Source organism: Mustela nivalis, assembly GCF_964662115.1.
Source record: "Mustela nivalis genome assembly, chromosome: 17".
NCBI classification, from domain to species: Eukaryota; Metazoa; Chordata; class Mammalia; order Carnivora; family Mustelidae; genus Mustela; species Mustela nivalis.
The window spans coordinates 21,810,251-21,833,588 of record NC_139036.1 but is presented as its reverse complement, the minus strand read 5'-3'; the positions used below and the strand labels follow the sequence as shown (position 1 = coordinate 21,833,588).

Sequence of the window (23,338 nt, the reverse complement as noted above, 5' to 3'; positions counted from 1 at the left end):
TAGCACTTAGGGCCTCACCCAAAGCAGGGAGCTGTTGTGATGAGGCCTAAGAGAGCCCATCTCCATAGCAACAGGAGCCTAGGGTATTTACCATTATCCCCTTCTCCAAACAATTTTGAGGCAAAACCAGAGACTTTTTTTTTTTTTTTTTTGGCCTATCAGCCATTGTTTAAGTGTTTCATTTTGTTGTTTTGGAAATAAATGCCAAAGCCCTTAAACAGCCACACCCCATTCTGGGCCTCCTGGTAAGCAGGCAGATGATGGGGAGGGATTGACAGGGAGGGAGAGAACTGGGTGGGATGGAGCACAGCTTCCGGCCCCTAAGACAGGAGCCTGGCAGCCCGGGGAGGAGACTCCTCCCACTGGAGGGGAAGGCAGACAGCCTGCTGGGGCTGGGGAAGCCGCAGCCCAGCCCGGGCCCGGGCCGGAGGTTTTTGGTGGAACCAGTAGTGGGGCCACCAGAAAAAAAGGCCCTGGATCCAAGGAGCTTTCCATCTACAAGCTGCTTCTGTTTAGACATTGAAAGTTGCTCCCTCTTTTCTCCTATTAAAAATAGCTCCTCAGGGACACCTGGGTGGCTCAGTGGGTTAAGCCTCTGACTTTGGCTCAGGTCATGATCTACGGGTCCTGGGACTGAGCCCCACGTGGGGCTCTGGCTGGGAGGGGAGTCTGCTTCTCCCTCTTCCTCTAGCCTCCCCCACAAATCACGCTCTCTCTCTCTCTCTCACTGTGTCTCTCAAATAAATAAAATGTTAAAAAATAAATAAATAAAAATAGCACCCCAAAGAAGGAAGCTTTTTTAATTGCCAAAGATGGGCTAGTGGGTCAAAAGTTAGAGCTTGTATGTGCACTCTGCCTGATTGTTTTCCTGACATGCAGGCAGCAGCATGTGCGGGTAGAATGGTTTCCCCACAGCCTTGCCAGCACCAGGTATTATCTTACCATAAAAACGATTTGGCGCCCAGCTTGTAAAACAGGCAGCTGCTGCTTCTCTGGAGGTTCACAGCCCCAACCCCGTGCATGAATGAAGGAAAAGCTCATGATGGGTGGATGAAATATAAGGGTGTGTGAAGCCAGCCCGAGTCAAGAGGTTTTTACATTTACATGGGAAAGGTTACTGTATTTCTGCTGCCCAATGTAAAAATGTTTCCTTAAGGTTGGCTGGGCACCCGCAGTGCCTGGCTTGATGCCAAGCGTGTAGACCAGTTCCATGAAACCCTCCTGCTCGGCTGACCCATAGGACTCACCCGACAGCCCCAGAGTGGACCCCAGCCCCCGGATCAAGTCAATAAGCAGACATACTACAAGCAGATCTAGGCCCAGCTCTGTGGCAGTGGAGATGGCCTGATTTGCTTTTGGAGACAAACAGTTTCTGTTTCTTTGTCACTGTCTTAAAAGGAGGAGAAAGGGGGTTTGTTACCAAAGCTAGTGGGCAGAGCTGCTAGGCTGCCAAGGGAAGGCTTTGGGAGTCCAATGCTGAATGGTGACACCCCTGGTGGGACGTTTGTGGGTGCTGACAGCCCTAGGGTCGTGGAGGTGTTTGATGGCAAATAAGGAGGTTGTGAGGTGGGGTGGGGGTCAGGGGTGACAGAAGGACCCCAGGGACTGGTGTGCGAAGGCAAAAGCTTTACACCAAGCTGCTTCTTGGCTGGGGTGAGGGACGTGGCAGAGAATGAGGAAGCAGGTGTCGAGGGAGGGATCCCTGGAGGCTGACATCTGGAATTGCTCAGCTCCCTACAGCCTGCCCTGCACCTGTCAGTCCCTTGCAACCACGAGCTTTTAAAGAGACTAACAGACACATGAATTTCCTTTGTCTCACAAGTCCACTTTATAAATTACTTCCCGGAGCTGTTCCCACAGCGCACCAAGGATGTGTACCTGGAAAAATACAACCAGGAAACTACCTGATTTTCCATCTGAGAGGGCCAGATTTGTCCTGGGGTGGGGGAATATCAGGAGGCTTCATAAGAGAGAGATAAAGCTACAGGAAGAGAACAGAGCAAGTTCTAGACTGCTAAGCTCAATTAGATTTATTTGTTTGCCTGTTAGTTTGTTTACTGTTGGAAAAGCTTGGAAAGATTTATATACCAAGATGTTAACAGTGAGATGTGAACTGGGGGGAGAACTAGACTTTGGTTTGGTTTCTATTTTAGACACTGCTGTATTGCTGGAAAATTCTACAGCAACCATTAAAAAGATAATTAAAAAAAAAAAGCTAGATACAAATGGACACTTTAAAACCTATGAACACTTCATTCGGCAAAGGCACAGTGCACCTGCTTCCTACTTGTTCTGGCCTCTGGAGTGGGGAGCTTGGGACCTGAAGATAAACATTCCCCCCCCCTTCCCCCACAGGGTTTCCTGGCAAGTTATTTAGCCCTTCTGAACCTCAGTGTGTCCACCCACAGCTTGGGGGGTGGGGTGGGAGGGAGGAGATGGAGGGGGTGGATGAGCCCAGGGGCACGGTCAGCAAAACTCAGCATAAGAGAGACCCAGCGGCAGCAGTGTCAAACCCAACCTGAAGTGGGGGCTTGAGGAAAGAGGAAGGAAAAAGAAGCAGAGGAACAGCTTCCTTCTTCTGGACTCAGCCCCTCCTCCATTTGACTCTTGCTGACCTCCCTCCTGGCACAGAAGGTCTCTGTGCTCCTCCTGCCCACAGCTTCTTCCTTCCCCAATGTTTCCTCCTCCTCCAGAGAGGTCCCTCCTTTCTGGGTCTCCCCTGCCATCTCCAGAGGCAACCCCTCCCCCCACCCTGCCTCCTGCCTCCTGCTGAAGAGACCTGGTCTGTACAGGTTGCCTCTAGCTTCCTTGAGGTCCAGTGGCTCGCATTTTGGGACCAGGTGACCAAAGTGTTCTCTTTAGGAGCAAAAAGTGAAAAATCTGGAGAGAGTCTTAAAAAAAATAAAAAGCTACAGGCCCCAAATGGTGTCACTTAGGCCGAGTCTCCAAATGGGCTTAGCACGGGAATCTAATTGCAGTTTCAACCTCCCTGAGAAATGCAGTCCTAACCAGTCAGTCAGGAATTTTCCTGCCAGCCAAGGAGTCTGCCACAGGGGTGGCCAGATCTCTAAAGGAAGATGAAGTCAGCCGCTGATAAACCCCCCTGGGCTTCCCTCTTAGGGAAAGAGACCTTGCCTGGAACAATCCTTTTTTTTTTTTTTTTTTTTTTTGGCTAATAACGTTCTTGCACCACCCTCCTTCATATAAAATCCTTCCATTCTGTACAACCGCTCAGAGCTCCCCTCTACTTGCCAGATGGGGTGCTGCCTGATTCATGAATCACTTACTAAGACCAACCGGATTTTCAAATTTACTCATTAGAATTTTTTTTTAAAGATTTTATTTATTTGAGAGAGAGAGAGAGAGAGAGCGAGCATGGTTGGGGGAGGCGCAGAGGACACGAACCTGACCGCACCTCCCCACCCCCCTCCCGCAGACAGCAGGGCTTGCTCCGAGGACCCTGGGATCAGGACCTCAGCCCGTGGCAGAGGCTTCACAGACTGAGCCACCCAGGCATCCCTGATTTTTTTTTTTTTTAAGAGAAAAGGAAATGCTGTGCTGGGACATCCCAGGGCGGGATCCCAGGGCAGAGGGAAGATCAGAAGCAGAGGTGGGCTTGGGTAGGTGTGGGAGGCAGAAGGCCACCTCGGGCTGGAATACAAGCCCAGGCCCAGATGGGCAGAAATGGGGTGGTGGCCGGGGGGGGGGGGCTCAGGGACATGTGTAGGGACATCCGGTGGAGCGGTCAGAGTGGTGGCAGGTGGCCGGGTTAGATCCCAGGGGAATCCAACGCCAGGATGAGACATTCCAATTTGAGCAGCTGAACTTGGCTATGGGACAGCGAGCCTAGGGATTTGGGGACCTGCCCAGGCAAGCCCAGCCTCCAGGGTCCTGAGATGACCCCCTGTGAACTCACATGACCCGGCTGCAGAAGTTCACTAGCAACTGCCGGTCTGTCCCCTGACCTGCCTGGCACTTAGTAGGGGCTCTTCAGATATCTGTCCCATGAATGAGCCAGGGAGGAAATGGAGATGCCCTGCCCACTCACCTCCTGCCAGTGGCCGCCCTTGCTAAACACAAACTAGGCCACGGGCCTGACCCAGTTTCGCGGCGCCGCGCGCCAAGCCCCGGGAGGAGCCCGATGCGCGGGGAGCGGGACAGCCGCGTGACTCTGACGGCCGCCGCCGCCGCCCCGCGCCCGGGATCTGCAGTCGTACCGGATCCGAGGCCGTTTCTGACATTTGCCTGCGCCGTGACTCATCTCCGCGCGGAGAAGAAAGGGGCCTTTGTGGGCTCCCCGCGCGGGCCTTGGCCGGCCGTGTCCTGGGCAGCACTGCCCCCCGGTGGCCGGGAGCGCGGTGCAGGGCGCGGGAGGCGGCCCTGGGGGCGCGCGCCCGACCCCACCCCCGGTGCTGGCCCGCGTCCTGGGGCCCGAGTCCGTCCGGGGAAAGCGGGAAGAGCACTCACTATCTCCCCGAGGCCCGGGTCTTGGCCCGGGGGGAAGCCTCCACAAGGGAGGGAATGGTTTCTCCCGCCCCTGGGAACGGTGAGCTCGGGCACCCCGGATGCCGGCTCCCTGGAGGCCTGGCCCAGATTGGGGGAAGGCCACGGGACATTGCCCCCCGCACCCGCACCTCCGGAAACAGGGAACGCCTTCTCTGCCCAAAGCCTGGGCTCTGTTCCTCTTCCCCTGGCTGCACAACCACGTGACTGCCGCATTTTAAAAATAGATGCAAACAGCTACCCTTCCCCTTTTGTGAGTTGCCTATTCCTATCTTTTGTCCGCTTTCCTATTTTTAATTTTTTTCTCCCTCTCGATGATTTTTAGAAGCACTTCAAAATGTCACGTCTCTCCCATGCGTGGCAAGTATTATTCCAAGCTTAGAAGTTACCTGTTTCTGTTTTTGAAGATTTTTTAACACACCAGCTTTACATTTGTATGTGGTCTGACCTTTTGATGTTTTCTTGTATTCTTTTTGCCTTTGCTTTTTGCTTGTAGGACTGTTCCCATCTGAGTACCAGACAAATTTCCCTATTCCCTCCTCCTCAGTTTTCCTCAAACCCCTCCTCCTCCTCCCTCTACTTCTTCATGTTTTTAATCCCCTTTGGAATATTTTTTGATGAAAGGTATGAGGTCGGGGCACCTGGGTGGCTCAGTCAGGTTAAGTGTCAGATTTGGCTCAGGTTATGATCCCAGGGTCCCATGGAGCCCCTGGTCTGGCTCCTTGCTCAGTGGAGAGTCTGCTGGTCCCTTTGCCTGTCTCACCCACTTGTGCTTTCTCACTCTTCCAAATAAATAAGTAAAATCTTAAAAAAAAAAAAAAAGAAAAAAAAGTATCAGATAAAGATCTAAACTTATTTTTTTTCCAAATAGTTAGAAAACTGCCCCAATGCCATTATAACCTTTGTCTTTAATGAGAATATTCCCTCACTGATTTGAAATACCACCTCAGTTATAGACTAAATGTTTGGGCCTGTCTCTGGCCAGGAACCTAAGTTAAAGGGTATAGTCATGGTCTTAGTCTATACTAAGTGAAAAGGTATAGATTTCTCTTTAAAAAAAAAAAAAAAAAAAAAAAATTAGGGTCTCCTGGGTGGCTCAGCTGGTTAGGTGTCTGCCTTCAGCTCAGGTCATGATCCCAGGGTCCTGGGTTGGAGTCCCACATGGGGCTCCTTACTCAGTGGGGAGCCTGCTTCTCCCTTTGCCTGCTGCTGCCCCTGCTTGGGCTTTCTGACAAATAAATAAAATCTTAACAAAAGAAAATAAATTAAATTAAATAATATTTAGACCACTGATCATGATCTTAGGAAATATTCACATTCTTCTTTGAGGTCCAGCTGAAGACATAGTCTTGGGTAAAACATCTGCACATGAAAACTGGATAGGAAATGTTTTATTTATAAAGGCCTGAACAGGGGCGCCTGGGAAGCTCAGTCAGTTAAGCATCTGCCTTCTGGTCAGGTCATGATCTCAGGGTCCTGGGATCCAGCCCCCGCATCAGGCTCTCTGCTCAGCAGGGAGCCTGCTTCTCCCTCTCCCTTTGCTGCTTCCCTGCTTGTGTGCTCTCTCTTTCTCAGATAAATAAATAAATAAGTAAATAATCTTTAAAAAATTAAAAAGACCTGGACAATTTAATTCTTATATTACAAAATAGCAAGGCTACCTCCAGAATGTCTAGGCTCATTTTTATCCCACCGGAAGTGTTGAGAATGCCCTTTTCACTATACTCCTGCCAAATTGGAGTACTATTTGTGAAAACATGTCCCAGTTTGAAAGACAAAAAAATACCACTTCATTGTTCTCTTAGTTTGCGGTTGACCCTGGGGATCTCTCTGGCAGGACTGGGCAGGGGAGGTTACCTTCCTGCTTCCTGTGTGGCTCACCTGACACCTGCTTTTGACTTCTCTCTACTCCTTATGGACATGACCATGAGATCATTTTTTAATTTAAGTGAAATTCACATAACATACAACTAACCATTTTAAGCAAAAAATTCATAGGCACTTAGTATCTTCACAGTGTGGTGTTTAATTAATAATTGAGTAGTGAGTGATCCGATAAAGCAAGTTTTTTAACCTGTGAATTTTTTAGATTTTATTTATGGGGACGCCTGGGTGGCTCAGTTGGTTGGACGACTGCCTTTGGCTCAGGTCATGATCCCGGAGTCCCAGGACTAAGTCCTGCATCAGGCTCCCAGCTCCACGGGGAGTCTGCTTCTCCCTCTGACCTTCTCCTCGCTCATGCTCTCTCTCACTGTCTCTCTCTCAAATAAATAAATAAAATCTTAAAAAAAAAAGATTTTATTTATGTATTTGACACAGAGAGAGAGAGAGAGAGGGAGAAAGGGAACACAAGCAGAGGAAGTGAGAGAGGGAGAAGCAGTCTTCCTGCTGAGCAGGGAGCCCAACACAGGGCTTAATCCCAGGACCCCAGGACAGGACGTGACCTGAGCTGAAGGCAGTTGCCTAACGACTGAGCCACCCACGTGCCCTGACCTGTGAGTTTTTTTAATATGGATGATGCAAAGGCCAATCTCATGTTGACAGACACTTAATGAAATGGATTTTATTGATTTTTAGGAATGTCTGGGTAAACACACACAGACACAAACCAAAGAAAGTACATGTAGCCAGTAGGGAAGAAATGAGCATTTGTTGACCATCCATTTGTTCGACCTAATTCCAGGTAGCGGATGCTGCCATGCCTGTTTGCCCTGGGCCACCTGGAGTCAACTGCTGATGATGACAGTACATTATGAAGGTGACTTCTCGCATCTCTGCCTTGGGACATTCCTTGGATGCAAAGCCCACACCTGGGGGGGGGGGCGGGGGGTGCAGCTCCAAAGTGCCAAGGATGTGCCGATACCACAGGTGAGACCTTCAACCAAGGAGGGCTGTTCTCACTCCTCTGCTAAATCCCAACGTGTGTGTGCCGTCTGTCCTTGGAGGGGATGAACCCCAGAACTCACTCTGCTTATTACCATCGACATCAATGGCTCCCCTCCCTTCCCTGTCTCACTTCCCTCCCTCATGGAGGGTTGGATTTCTGACTCCTCCCTTCCTTTTCTTGCTGTTTTAATCTTGGTGAATTATTTAAACCCTGTGTGTTAGAGACCTCGTTTATAACCTGCTGATCATAGCACCTGCCACTGTTAGGACAGAGTGAGCTAATGCACGTGAGTGTTTAGAACAGTGTCTGGCACGTAGTAGGTGCTCAGAAATGTCAATCATGTTTCATAAATAGCAGGGGCACTGGCCATGGGAAGCAGAACACATCTGGGTCCAGTTTCCTCATCTGTGAACTACAGGTTAAAAATGCCCCTTTGAGGAGCGCCTGGATAGCACAGTTGGTCAAGCAAGCGCCTGACTCGGGTTCGGCTCATGTCATGATCTCGGGGTCCTGGGATCGAGCCCCGAATCAGGCTCCGTGCTCAGCACAGAGTCTGTTTGAGATTCTCTCTCATCATCTCATTTGAAGATTCTCTCTTCATCCAGTGGCTGTGACCTCCACCAAGCAATAGGGGCCAGTATTGGGGTGCAGGTAAGACCACTTCAGAGTCCTGGGCCATTTCCTCCTTTCTCTCTGGAGAATGGTGTGACCTCAGGTAAGCTGTGTCCCTTGGGCCTCAGGCTCCGCATCCTTGGAAAGAAGTGACCGGGCTTAGGGGATCACTAAATGTCCTACCAGCTCCAGAGTTCTACCATCTCCAAGATGCCAGAGTTCTAGGGAGAGGCCCTGTCCTGGGACAGACACACACATACACACACCCCAACACTCACTCGCATACGTGCATACGTACACACACAAAATACACACCCAGACATACACACATACCAGGGAGGAAGTAACTGTGCTTATCTGCTCTGGCCGCTTGAGTCACCTCTGGGAGCCCCAGGCTCCTGGCTCTGTTGGCCTTGAACCTCACCCCAGAGAAGAAGAATGTGTCTGCAAAACATTTCCAGGCATTTTCATGTGTGAGTGCTGTTTTCTTCTTAGGCTTCTCTCCTTTTGTCACTTTGCAGATGTCTGTGGCTGTCTTGCCAGGTCTTGGGATCAAGCCACGTGGCCCACTTGAGGGCTGACAAGGAGGGGTGCATGGGGAAGCCTTATAAAACCAGCCTGGACCATCCTTTTCAGCACCTACCAGAGTCTAACCGATCCCAAGGAAGAAGCAAACAGCCCCATGACGTTTTACAGAGGTCAGAGAATGTGGCTCCAGACTCCAGAAGAAGCTAAGGCTGGATGTCACCACAGAGCAGCTGGGGCCTGAGGAGGACGCCACACGGTATATGGAACCTCCCAGGAAAGGCCAGGAGGGACAGACGGTGCATGTGCAGCCCCTCCTCTGGATTCAGGCCTTCCATCCGCTGAGGCCTGGGATCTTCTCCCTGTTTCCAGACACCTCCAAAACGCAAGAAATAGAACTTTCTTTGTTTTTTGTAACGGTGCCTCATTTTTGACTTCTAGTCCCTTTTCGCATCAGGTTGGTGGAAAAATATATATAACCTCTTGCAGGAGTTATGTCGTATTTCTGAGGTCTTAATGCAATGCTGTGGTTTAGGAGCATGGTATTGTGGTCCTCATTCAACTGTCCCCAAGTCACATCTGAGGCTGTCCTTGCATGGGCCACAGGGACCCCATAGGTCCCATGTTTCCCTGTTTGTCATGGTCACCGTCATGGCTTAGATGCATCCCCAACCCATTCGCCCTAGGCTTCTGCTGCCCGCCCCTTAGAGCTCCTCTGGGGCCCACAGATCTCATTCTTCTCATTCTTCTTCATGCCAGGAGACCCTGCTTCTGGTTCTAGAGGTAGGGGGATGGTCTCCTCTCTCCGCTGCTTCTGGCCAAGATTGCCTTGAACCCTTTTCTTTCACCCCTTTATCACCTACAGAAACCATCTCAGTTCTCCTGAGGGCTTAGGCTCTTCAAAGAGCTTCATTTTTTAAACATTTTTAATTTAAAAAATTTGGGGCGCCTGGGTGGCTCAGTGGGTTAAGCCTCTGCTTTCGGCTTAGGTCATGATCTCAGGGTTCTGGGATCGAGCCCCACATCGGGCTCTCTGCTTGGCGGGGAGCCTGCTTCCCTTCCTCTCTCTCTGCCTGCCTCTCTGCCAACTTGTGATCTCTCCATCAAATAAATAAATAAATAAAATCTTAAAAGAATTTTTTTTTTTGCTATTGATTGACGTATATTTGACACTTAAAAGAGCTGTAGATGACTTCTGCTTCCTTCCTCTTCCTCCTCCCTCTGCTCCAAGCCTCAAAACCTCCTGAATGAGGGAAAGGGAATGGAACATACAGAGAGAAAAATGAACATTAATGAGTATGCCAAAATAATGCCTAACCATAAGCATGGGCCCATTTAATCTCAGCACAATCCCTCGATGTTATCTTCCTTTAACGGACGAGGCATTAATAATGCCACGTAACTGAGGCCCCTGGGTGGCTCAGTCCTTTGAGTGTCTGACTCTTCATTTCAGCTGGAGTCATGATCTCAAGGTTGTGAGATGGAGCCCTGCGTCTAGCTCTGCGCTCCGTGGGGAGTCGGCTTGAGCTTCTCTCTCTCCCTTTGCCCCTCCCCTGTTCTCTCTTCCTCTCTCTCTCTCAAACAAATAAATATTAAAAAAAAAAAAATAACGTCACATAACTAACAAGTGTCCTTCCCACATGCTGTGTAAAGCGGGTGTGTCCTGGGTCACATTTTTTTCTTGTTATTATAAGAAGGATGCTGTATTCAGACAGAACCTTCCACGAAAAACCTGGAAACGTGTTTCTGCTCCAGTTGCGGGCGCCCCTGGGCACTTCTGTGAGGTTCCAGGTCCAGGCGCACATTCAGAAACCTCCCCTGCTCCCCGGTCTGCCTGTGGACCTCCAGGCCTGCTCCATGGCCAAACTACCCCCCCTCCCAAGAACTGGATGATGACACTTCTTGGTGTCTGGTCTTATGGATTGCCACTGGCTTCATATCACACACAGCATGGCTCATCCCGTGAGGCTGCTGGGGCCCATTCCTGGATGCCCATCAGAGCCAAATCCCTGGCTTCTGGGAGAGTTTGGAGGCCAGCCCACCCCCTGCTTCGCAATCTCTCCCCTGCGTCCAATGCAATCAGCCAGGCTGCATGAGGCCAATTGCTTTAAATAAACGTTAATCCTGCTCAGAGCTAGATTGGCAGGGCCTGTGGAAAAGGCTAGAAGGAGCAGGGCTACAAGTTCTCCCCAGAGACATTTTTTTTTTTTCTCTTTTGCAATCTTTTCATTGAGACTGCTGCTGTTTCATCCCCTTTTATTCATGAAAGTGATGTTTCAGGAGATGCTGCTAGCTTTTGGGCTTCCACAGCTGGTCAGTCTGTCCCTCAGTCACTGGGTAAGCGTTAGGTGAGCACCTACTTCGTGCCAGTCACCACATTACATGACTGCGAGGAAGATGCTGCTTCTTCATGGGCCTCAGGCCACCAGTCACGGCTCCGTGCTTCACTCGCCCCAGGACATCGTAGTGGACATTCGCTGGCTCTCGGCCATCCAGCCCTCATTACCCCCAACGACTCTGGTTTCCTTTCCCTCGATCTGCCCCGCGAGCGAGGCCTGGCTGAGACTAGGAGTCAGGGCAATTGGCCCTCTGCTCTTGGAAGCCACAGGGGTATCTGAAGGTTTTCTCCACCTCAGTTCTGCCTCTTTGTGAAACCTGGGCCCGATCACGCCACCCAAGTCCCTCCAGGGAGCCCCTCCCAGGACCTGGATACAAGGTCCAGAGAGGCAGCAGAACCCAGCTGCAAAGGACTTTCTCTTCTGCGTCCCCTACTTCTTCTGATCCTCATGCTCCAGGCTTCCTGTGGGTTCTGGGCTCCTACCGAGTCTCTTTCTCTTCCCTTCCTTTCCTTTCCCTTCCCTTCCCTGTCCTTTTGCCAGCCAGAGCTGGTCTGTGCCGCTTGCAGTCAAAGAAGCCCAGCTGGGGGTGCCTGGGTTAGCACTCTGCCTTCGGCTCAGGTCATGATCCCAGGGTCCTGGGATCGAGCCCCGAATCTGGCTCTCTGCTCAGCAGGGAGCCTGCTTCCCCCTCTCTCTCTGCCTGCCTCTCTGTGTACTTGTGATCTCTCTGACTCTGTCAAATAAAAAAAAAAAAAAGAAGAAGAAGCCTGGCTGACACCTGAGGCTCCAGGTGTTACTCAGGTGCCTCTAACGGGCTGGAAACAGATGGATCTGAGACCCTGCTCCGAGCCCGGTGAGGCGCGCACACGAAGCTGGAAGACAGGACACAAAGGGTAAGTGCCAACATGTGAGAAATGTCATGGAAACGGAACAAGGGAGGGTCATCCAAACAGAGTTCCAGACTTTGGCCCTTGACCCCACCCTCAGCCTCCTCAGCTTTCTCCACACGGCAGCCGGAGGGGTCTTTCACAAATCAGACAAGATCGGGCGCGTTCAGGGTGGTATGGTCGTAGACGTCTTTCACAAATCAGATCAAGCCATTGCCAGGCTCAAACCCACCAATGGAGCCCTGTTCCTCACTCAGGATGCAAGTCAAAGCCTTCTATGACCTGCTTCCTCAGCAGAGGACCCCGTCCCCTAGTTCCTGTGCAGCTGGCAGAGGGCACCAGGCCAACCTCTCCTAAGTGGGCCAGGACTGCAGGTGGTGGTGGGTGCATCTCACCTCTCCCTGGCCTACGAAGAGATGCTGCACTTGACCTTCTCCACTTTCACTTCTCACCTCTGACGGAAATGGCCACAGCCAGAACAGCCTAGAAGCCACAAGGTAAAGGTGACTCCTGAATGATGGACCCTGAGGAGCAGAGCTGCCTTTTTTCCCTCTTCTTTCTTCCTCTTTCTTTCTTCCTTCCTTCCCCCTTTCTCTTTCTTTCTTTCTATAACTAAATGCACAGCGGTGCCTCAAAGGCAGAAGTGAGCTGCTGCACTTTGCTGCCCTCTGATATTCCTTCACCTATTTTTGAGGATCTGGACTTTTCTTTGTCATTCTTAGTCATTAGCATGCTTTCTCCTGGCCTCTTCTCTTCTAAGCGGAAGCTTTTACTTTGCAGTAGGCTGGGAAACCAGATAATCAAGTTTCTTAGAACAGTGACTAGGGTAAAAGTGAGCAGGTGCTGAGGGAGGCCGAGAGGTTCTCCTGTGACAGCATGTGATTTCGCGCGGAGACTCTGGGGTGTCTATAGCTTCTCAGAGACCTCTTGTGCCCTCAGCTTGTTTTCTAGACATGGGAGGTTGCTGGAAAGTAACCTCAGAATGGGTAAGGTGTGACTGCCTTCTTTCTTCTGAGGAAAAAAAAAATTTTTTTTAAAGTTCTCCTCACTCCTTACTACCAGAACTGTGGCCCATGGACAGTAATAATTAAAATCCAGCATTTTTTTTTCTATAGAAATGGACACATTTTCCTTTAGTTTTTGTAAAAGAGTTGGGATACTCTAGTGGGAGAATAAGGAGAGAGAGGTTGTCCTGCCACGTACAGAGATTGATTATTAGCAAAGGTAGCCAAAGAGCATGGAACTGAGTGGAAGACCCAGAGATGGATCACATACTGATAGGAACTTGGGTCATGACAGAGGTGGTGTTACTACAGATCAGGGGGAAGAGAGAAGACCAATGGATCATGCTAGCAGAACAGCGGGAAAACAAGCAAAATATAACATCAGATCTCTTTGTGAGACTCTACTCAGATATTTTTAATTTTTTAAGATTTTATTATTTTTTTTTAAAGATTTTGTTTATTTGACAGAGGGAGAGAGCACAAGCAGGGGAAGCAGGAGAGGAAGAAGCAGGCTCCCCAATGAGCAGGAAACCCGATGTGGGACTCAATCCCAGGACCCTGGGATCATGACCCGAGCCTAAGGCAGACACTCAAACAATTGAGCCACCCAGGAGACCCAATAAATAAAATCTTTAAAGAAAAAAGTCAGTCCTCAACAAGCATGAAAAGATTGAGATCATACCATGCATATTTTCAGACAACACTATGAAACTTGAAGTCAACCACAAGAAAAAATTTGGAAAGACCACAAATACAGAGATTAAAGAACATCCTACTAAAGAATGAATGGGTTAACCAGGAAATTAAAGAAGAAATTTAAGAGTACATGGAAACAAATGAAAATGAAAACACAACTGTCCAAAACCTTTGGTTCGCAGCAAAGTTGGACCTAAGAAGGAAGTATCTATTAATACAGGCCTACCTCAAGAAGCAAGAGAAGGCTCAGATATACAACCTTACCTTACATCTAGAGGAGCTGAAAAAAGAACAGCAAATATGGCCTAAAGCCAGCAGAAGAAATGAAATAATAAAGATAAGAACAGAAATAAACAATATAGAAACAAAAAATCCAGAACAGATCAACAAAACTAAGAGCTGATTCTATGAAAGAATTAATGAAATTGATAAATCACTAGCCTGACTTATCAAAAAGAGAAGAGAAAGGATCCCCGTAAGTAAAATCACGAATGAAAGAGGAGAGATCAAAACCCACACCACAGACGTACAACTGGAAGAGAATATTATGAAAAATCATGTGACAACAAACTGGGCAATCTGGAAGAAATTGAAAAATTCCTAGAAACGTACAAACTACCAAATGGTCATAAACAAACAAAAATGCTCAACCGCACTAGTAATTGTGAGAATTCAAATACCAATAATGAGACCTCGTTTCAGGCTGATCAGATTGGCCAGAGTTAAAAAGCCTGATCACACCATGTTGATGAAGACAGGGGAAAAGGAGAACTCATACATTTCTGGTGGGAATATAAATTGGTGGAAGCCTACAGTTCCTTATCTGCAATTCCCAAATTCAAAAAACTCTGAAAACTGCAAATTTTTTTTCACCCTTAAGTTTGTTTGCCTTAAATGCAGTTCAGGACAAAACCTGATCTAGAATAGGAAGCAGGGTCTCAAAGAGATATTTATTTCCCCATATACACGACAGCATTATTCACAATAGCTAAAACATGGAAACAACCCAAGTGTCCACAGATGAATGGATAAGCAAAATGTGGTCTCTACACATGCAATGGAATATTATTCAGCCTTTAAAAAGGAAATTCTGGGGGTGCCTTAACCTCAGTCGGTTAAGCATCTGCCTTCGGCTCAGGTCATGATCTCCAGGTCCTAGGATTTAACCCCGTCTCTGGCTTCCTGCTCAGTGGGGAGTCCGCTTCCCCCTCTCCCTCTCTTGCACTCTCTCTCAAATAAATAGTCTTTTTTAAAAAATTTTTTAAAAATGAAGGAAATTCTGACACGTGCTACAACATGGATGAAACTTGAGCATACTGTACTAAGTGAAATAAGCCAATCGCAAAGAAACAAATACTGTATAATTCGATTTATGTGAAGTACTTAGGGTGATCAAAATCATAAAGACAAAGCAGTGTTTTCCGGGGTCTAGGAGGGAAGAATGGGGAACTATGGTTTAATAGGTACAAATTTCAGTTTCATAAGACGAAAAGCGTTCTGTGGGTGGATGATGGCGATAGTTGCACAATAATGTGATTCATTGTATTTCATACTATGAACCATACTATGCACTTAAAAATGATTAAGATGGTAAATTTTGTTATGTGTATTTTACCACAATGAAAAAAGAAAAAGAACTGAATTGCTTTGAGTTATTTATAGTCTTTTTAAAAAAAGTTTTATTTATTTATTTTAGAGAGAGAGCGTGCGCACGTGTGAGGGTGAGTGGCGGGGAGGGGCAGAGGGAAAGAGACAGCGAGAATCCCAAGCAGATGCCACACTGAGAGCGAAAGCCAATGGGGGGTTTGACCCTAGGACACTGAGATCATGACCTGAGCTGAAATCAAGAGTCAGATGCTCAACCGACTGAGCCACCTGGGGCACCCCAAGTTGTCTATAGTCTTAGCCCTATTTAATGTGATTCTTCATATATTTTGCTGAAGAAATATTATTGTTTGATTATGGGTGCCCCACTGGGAGTTTTAGGTACTCTGTGGCATATCCACCACATTACATTTAAATATTTTTTTATTTTAAAGATTTTTATTTATTCATTTGACAGACAGTGATCACAAGTAAGCAGAGAGGCAGGCAGAGAGAGAGGGGGAAGCAGGTTCCCTGCTGAGCAGAGAGCCTGATTCGGGACTCTGTCCCAGGACCCTGAAATCATGACCTGAGCCGAAGGCAGAGGCTTAACCCACTGGGCCACCCAGGCACCCCTAAATATTTTTATATTTTGGACATTTTAGAATTTAAATTATTTTGGACATTTTAAAATTTTGATTATTCTTTCCTTTTTGTATAGTTCTAAGAATTTTATTTTATTCTCATTTTTTGAAGATTTCATTTATTTATTTATCAGAGAGAGAGAGCGCAAGCCTGGAATGGCAGGCAGAGAAAGAAGCAGGCTTCCCGCTAAGCAAGGAACCGGATGTGGGACTTAATCCCAGGGTCTTGGGATCACGACCTAAGCCGAAGGCAGACGCTTAACTGACTGAGCCACCCAGGTGTCCCTAGTTCTTCTAAGAATTTTAACACGTGTATAGATTCGTGTAACTACCATCAGAATCAGGATACAGAACAATTCCCAATTACTCTTATTTCTCCCCTTTATCATCACACCCTCCCTTCAAACACTCCTACGCCTGGCAGCCATTGATCTGTTTTCTATCCACTCTAGTTCAGTCTTTTCAAGAAGAAATAGAATCATTTAGCATATTACATTTTTAAGATCAGAACCATTCTAAAATTGGAAACAATATGGTCGCAAGTGTTTCAGAGGAACTTTTGAGAGCTGACGATAAGCAACTATTTGCCCAGAAACCTCTTCACAGGTTTGCGTGAGGGACTTGTTCAAGAATCTTCCTCACAGTGCTATGCATAATAACAAAAGGGGAAACAGCGAACAGTCTGTCGGTAAGAGAATGGGTAAATAAACTGAGGTTTATTCATGAAATTTAAAACTATATAATAGTATTTTAAAAGAAGGGATCAGAATATCAGAATATATCAACATGGTTGAATTTCAGGCATTTACACAGTATCTTATTATTTGTAAACACATATCGCTAGTATATGTATTATATGTATTATATACATTATTTTTGTGTATTTATGTATACATGTACTATTAATATAACATTGTACATTTTGACATATAACCATGAAGTAAACGCATATATGGGTAGACAAGAAGGATCTATGGTAACCTGAGTGTAGTGGTTAACTAAACAGGGGAAGAGAGCTTTAGATGTATCAGAGTTTTTTTTCTGTTTGTATTTTTTAAAGAAATATGGAAACTGCAAAGAAAAAAAGAAAGAAGGAGCAAATATGGCGTGACATTAATATTCATTAAATCTGTGTAGACAAGTACATGGGTGTCTGTCATAGTATTTTTGGTGCCTTTTTATTGAACATATTTCATCCTTAACTTCAATTAAAATTGATTAAAGAAAAACAAAGAGATGAAGATTTAGAGCCAGGCAAATCTTACCCCCTTGTCCCTTCCCTACTTTATAGATGGGAAATAGAGGCCCAGGGAGAGTAAGCCACGGTCCACAGTCCTAGAATGAGTTCAGAGCTGGGAAAAGAATTCCGGTCTCCAGACTCGTGCAGCTTCACCATGACATTTGCTGAAGGATGTGTTCAGTATCCTTGGCCTCCTGCTCATGCTCGAAACTCACGTCCAGACTTGAAAAACCACACTGAGCTGTTCACCAGGCCGCACCAGGTCAGTGGGCAGAGCCTCTCAGGACCGCCTGCTACTTGACTGCAAAAGACCCAGGTTACTGCTGGGGCCCATTTATGCTCTGCGGACATCGTCCATCTGCTCGTACATCTATGACTTCATCCATCCACCCACTTACGCATCCACTCATCCGTTCTTTGACTATCATCCCCAGCCACCCCTGAGCCAAAAGCAGCCCACAGTCCATTAGAACAATGAATGTGTGAACTAAAAGAAACAAATGCCCAAACCTCCACAGGTCAATGTTTTCCTGGAGGTAGGAGTAATAACTCCCATGCCCCCCTTCCCTGCTCCAACCCTGGCAACGCTTCTGTCTCTTTGTTTGATCTAGCTGCGATCTCCATATCCGCTTATGCATCTGTCTATTTACATAGGTCTGTATGTAATTTTCTACTCCAGGTACCTCATGTAAGTAGAAATGTATATTTGTCCTTTGGTGATAGATTTTTCGCACAGTATTTTCAAGGTTCATCCATGTTGGAACCCAGATCAGAATTTCCTTCCTTTTTAAGGCTGAATAATATTCTGGTGTACAGATATCCCACATTTTGTTATCCATTCATCTTGTGATGGACACTGGGGACATTTGCTTCCACATTTTGGCTATTGTGAAAAATGGTGCTATGAACATGGGTGTGCAAGGATCTCTTTGAGTTTCTGCTTTCAGTTCTTTCTACAACATTGTTAGATCATATGGTAATTCTATTTTTAATTTTTTGGGGAATGGCCATACTGTTTTTGAAGGCAGCCACCCCATTTTACATTCCCACCAATTGTGCACAACAGTTCTGATTTCTCCACATCCTTACCAACACTTGTTATTTTGTTCTTTTTAATATTTATTTATTTAAGCAATCTCTACACCCAATGTGAGGCTGAGATCAAGAGTTGTCCACTCCTCCAATCAAATCAGCCAGGTGCCCCAGCTTTTGTTTTTGCTTTTTAGACAGTAGCCATCCTAATGGGTGAAGGGGTATCTCATTTTGGTTTTGATTTGTATTTCCTTAATGATTCGTGACAATAAGCATATTTTTGTGCTTATTAGCCATTCATAGATCTTCTTTTTTTTTTAAGATTTTATTTATTTATTTGACAGAGAGAGATCACAAGTAAGCAGAGAGGCAGGCAGAGAGAGAGGAAGGGAAGCAGGCTCCCTGCTGAGCAGAGAGCCCAATGCAGGACTCGATCCCAGGACCCTGAGATCATGACCTGAGCCGAAGGCAGCGGCTTAACCCACTGAGCCACCCAGGCGCCCCATAGATCTTCTTTTGAGAAATGCCTATTCAAGTTCTTTGCCCATTTTTAAATCATGCTGTGTGTGGTTTTTGTTGCTGAGTTGTAGGAGTTCTTTACATATTGGGGATATTAACCTCTTATCAGATATATGATTTCAAAATATCTACTCCTATTATGTGTGTTGCTTTTTCTGTTGATTGTACCCTTTGATGCACACCATGAAGATTTTTTTTTTTTTTCCACCATGAAGATTTTAAAGGGTGGTGGAAGTTAGCCTGTTAGGGCAGCTGTGGAGTGAGGAGAAGGTGCTCCAGGCACAGGAAACAGCCTGTGCAAACATACAGGGGAAAGAAAATGTAAGCAAAATCTAAGTAGTCGAGTCTTTTTTTTTTTTTTTTTTTAAGATTTTATCTATTTATTTGACAGACGGAGATCACAAGTAGGCAGAGAGGAAGGCAGAGGGAGAGGAGGAAGCAGGCTTCCTGCCAAGCAGAGAGCCAGATGCAGGACCCTGGGATCATGACCCGAGCCAAAGGCAGAGGCTTTAACCCACTGAGCCACCCAGGCACCCCTAAGTAGTAGAGTCTTGCTAGAACCTGCGTGGAGTGGGTAGGAAGCAGGGAGAGATGAGGTTGGAGCAACCCCATCACAGTAGGCCAGCTAAGTAGCTGGGACTTTGGTCTACCATGCTGCTAGGTTCAAGGAGTGCTCCCAGGACCTCTGCCTCAGCAGCACCCAGTGGGAGTTTGTTAAATATGCACATTCCTGTTGCCCCAGCTCTGACATGTCTGGAGTGGTGCCCCGACCCACGAGTTTTAAGAAACCCCTGGGATTTTTCTGACGTTCTGTCAAGTCTGAGCACTGTGCAGAAGGCAATGCGGAGCCGTCGAAGGGTCGGGCTAGGGGCGCTAGAAGGGTGGCACCGGGCTTTGGGGGGCCCAGCCATATCCTCCCACCAGGCCCCGCCCCGTCCCCGACCAGGCCCCGCCCCGCCCCCACCAGGCCCCGCCCCTCCCTTCTGCGCCTGCGCCGGCTACGCCCCTCCGCGTGGCCAGGGTTAGCCCCTCAGTGGCCGGGTTCACATTCCTCTCACTTCCCTCCATTGTCCCGGGTTCCTGTGGCCGCGACTCCGCACTCGCCCCGGCCGCTCCTTCGGCCCCGAAGAGTGGTGACTCATATCCGTTCTCCGCGGTGACACAAGCCTGCGCGCAGCGTGGCCCGCCCTCTCCGGCCCGATCGGGGCGCGGGCGCCACGCGGCCCTTTTCGGCCTGCAGGGGGTGCCAGAGCCCGCAGCGCCTTCCCCGGCGTCTGTGAGCCGGGTTTCCCGGGCCCCCGCCGTCACGACCCTGTAGCCAACAGCCTGGCTGCTTTAGTCTTCGCGCGGAGGGAGGGGTCGGGGTAGGCCTCTGACCCTGCTATTCCTCACCACCCGCCTGGCTATCAGGAGCCAGACGCTAACGGTCACGGGTGGGTAAACTGAGACCTGGGACAGGGGTGTGCCTTGGGCAAAGTGGTGCAGCCGGCCATGTCCTCCCCCCCACCCCCGCCAGGCTCCTGGGTTTCCCCCAGACCCGCAGATGTTACTTTTATCTTCCTTGATGTCCCCATGCCATGTACTGGTGTTTCTAGGACAAAGTTAGGAGTCTGCTCCAGATCCTGATTATTTGTGGGCCCTGAAACATGGACGCCCCTGGAACCAGCAGAAGCTGAGGGCAGCTTGGCTTCCCCCTGGGAAGCAAGTGGAGTCTGCTGTTTTGGGTGGAGCTCCCATTCCCTGCACTGAGTGACCCTGTCACTAAGTGCCGCCCACCGCGACCCGTTCCCCAGCTCCTCTGCACACTGACCTGTCCACTCCCTTCTGGTTTCCCTCCAGGTACCACAAAGGCAGGGAACCTCACTCCAAACCAGGCATTTCAGGTTACTTCACAAGACCCAGAATCATCCAAGTACTCCTTCCTTTAGGAAACACAGAAGGAGCCTTGCGAAGGCCACACCATGAGCTGGGGCTCACACCACACCCATCCCACCTCACAGCTGTCCCCTTCCTTTCATGCCAAATGTGACCTGCCGGGCCCAGTATGTGACATAGTGAAAGGACTCATTAAGTGGTGGTTATTGCTATTACCTCTTGTGCCTCAGTTTCCGCACCAGTGCTCTTGCAGAATTAAATGAGTTCATACATGGAAGGTGCCTGTAGCAGTGCCTGGGGCCTTGTAAGCACTTACAGCCTTCCAGAACGTGGGCCCCAGGAAGCAGGGACTCCTCCATTGTCTTTTTTTGTGCACTGCTGTATCTTTAGCACCTAGAGCATTATCTGGTACAAAGTAGGAGCCCAGTAAACAATTGTCGAATGAATGATTGTTAGCTATTATTATTGCTGAGGCTGATCTTACTTTAGGATTTAGACCTATTAGGGCAGGTCTGGAGGACCTGAGGGAAGATTCTTGAGGGTCTATTTGCACAAGGGATAGAAGGCTCCTTGGGAAGAAGTCATCCTAAGGGAAGAAAGTTGAAGAGGATAAAAGAGATTCGAGGACAGGGAGAGGAGAAGAGGGTGATTCAGGGGAGACGATCCTTGGTGCTCACACCTGAGTCGCAGGAGCACTGCATAAAGGAGTGGACAATTTCTTTTTTTTTTTTTTTTAATTTTTTTTTTAAGATTCTATTTATTTATTTGACAGAGAGAGATCACAAGCAGGCAGAGAGGCAGGCAGAGAGAGAGGAGGAAGCAGGCTCCCTGCCGAGCAGAGAGCCCGATGCGGGGCTCGATCCCAGGACCCTGGGACCATGACCTGAGCCGAAGGCAGCGGCCTAACCCACTGAGCCACCCAGGCGCCCCAAGGAGTGGACAATTTCATGAACATGCCAGAAGGAGCATCAGCACTCTTTGTCGATGGTGGCTTCTTGACAGTTTGGCTTCATACCTCCTGTGGACACTGAGGATTTGTGTTTTTTTAGAGTCAACATTTTTAATGTGGGTGGTTTAGTTCTGGGAAGCATACCTCCCAGAGCAGAGCACCATTCCCAGGAATGTCTGCAGGAACTGTTGGGGGCAGAGCCAGAGAAAGCTGATTATTTTTATACGCAGCCATATTTCTGTCAATAGATTGATGGGATTTGGAGGGCTTGGGCCAACACAGCTCGGAAGGGTAGCCCTGTCAGGGCTGCCTTAGTGGGGAGTGGACTTGCTGTCTTTGGAAGTGTTCAACAGGGGTTGAACTACCTCTCTCTGGGGGATAACATAATGGTATCCACTGTCCGATGAGAGCTTGGGCTGGATGGACTTCAAGGTTGCTGCTTTGAAGCAGAAATAGTGAAACAGATTGGGTGCCTGGCTGGCTTAGTTGGTAGAGCATGCTCTTGATCTCAGGGGTGTGAGTTCAAGCCCCATGTTGGGCATGGAGCATACTTAAAAAGAAGAGGAAGAAAAAAAAAGGAAGGAAGGAAGGGGAGAGAAAGGAAGGGGAGAGAAAGGAAAGAAAGAAGCAAGAGAGGGAGGGAAGGAAGGAAAAGAAATAGTGAAGCAGAGGGTATCTCTGAGACCACCCAGTCCTGGTTCTGTCACCATGACGCCTTGGGAATAGAAGCTTGTGGGGAATGGAGTTTGCCATGAATTATTCCTGGCTGATCTACACTTCTTCTTGAGGGGCAGGATTGCTCTGACTTAACCTTGCCCTTCTACTTCATTGGTGGCCTGGCTGCCCTTGATGAGACAGTAAACTGTAGTGGAGGCAGCCTTGAAGAGTCTGGAGTTCCTAGATCTGGGTTCAAATCCCACCTCCACCAAATTCCTCAACAAGTCCTCTTACTTCTCTGAAACTCAGTTTCTCCAACTATAAACTGAGAATGAAAATATTTACTACTCAGAGTTGTTGCAAATTTGTTCACAATGCCTAGCACATATTAAAAGCTTAAAGAGCATCCATTCTCTCCTTCTTGCTCCAGCCCAGGGGCCAGGCTTTGCCCTCTTGGAGAGAAATGACATCATTCTTCAAAAGAATGTTGAATGTTGAAAGGGTCAAGTGTGATCTTGGGCAACTTCCTTTACTTTCCCAGTCCCAGTCGATTCCCTTTTAAAATGAGAAAAGTGGGAAGGGGATTCTCCAACTCCAGCTGGCCAAGTCCTGTAGCCTTTCCTAGATGTGGAAGAACATTGCAAACCATGAATGCTGAAGGTCACATCTTAGCTCTCGCTCTCCAAACCAGTTAAGTGTTTCAACCCCTGAGCCCCATCTTGATTGCTAGCATGCCAGCAGTAGTGGGAGGTGGTGGCTCTGGCCTCTTCCCATTAGAACCCCTGCCCCCTGTTTCCCCCATTGGCTTGTTTTGTGACATTTAGAAGTCTCGGAGTCATAGTTTTCTAACTATTGAGGACAATGACAACGGCTTTACAGGGCTTCAGGGAGAACTGAACACTGGAGCACAATATAAATGTTTACTAAGTCACTAGAAATGTAGATGGATTAAAACTGACCTATGTAAATAGATGCATAAACAGAGATCGCAGCCAGATCAAGCCTTCCCTTCCTAAACCTCCCACTCTTCTGAAAATTTCTCTGCCAAACTCTGCACCTCCCAGTTCTGGCCCTCACTTCCTCTGACCACACCAATGAATTCAAGGCTGGGGGAGTATGAAGGATGGTTCTTCACAAAGAAGTGGAAGGTACTGAAAACCACCCATCCAACTTTCATCATTGGAGACCCCTCCTTTGTGGTAGGATCACTTAAGACATTTACATCAAGAACTCCTATTTATGTTCTCCTAACAGCCTGGAAGGGTATTCAGAGTAAATATTAGTCACTTAATTTCATGAAAAGGAATCAGAGGGACATGGAAAAGAGTTGGGGTTTCCCCTTCCAAGCCCCAGTTAACCAGCCTGGAACCATGAGGTCCCATCAT

The 23,338-nt window shown here is 48.0% G+C and overlaps 2 long non-coding RNA genes across 3 annotated transcripts in view; one reads left to right on the top strand and one right to left on the bottom strand.

The window, feature by feature from the left end:
* The window catches only part of LOC309851704, a 146,762-nt gene that overhangs the window by 7,175 nt on the left and 116,249 nt on the right, over positions 1-23,338 (bottom strand). The gene's annotated exons all lie outside the window — the stretch shown is intronic.
* On the top strand, positions 3,275-9,214 carry LOC309851676. 2 transcript variants are annotated; one of them, XR_014304854.1, is made up of 4 exons: positions 3,275-4,546; positions 7,187-7,371; positions 7,996-8,041; positions 8,524-9,214. It is a non-coding gene; the product is annotated as an uncharacterized lncRNA (long non-coding RNA). The 2 variants fall into 2 exon arrangements; XR_014304855.1 differs by lacking the exon at positions 3,275-4,546 and adding an exon at positions 6,886-6,998.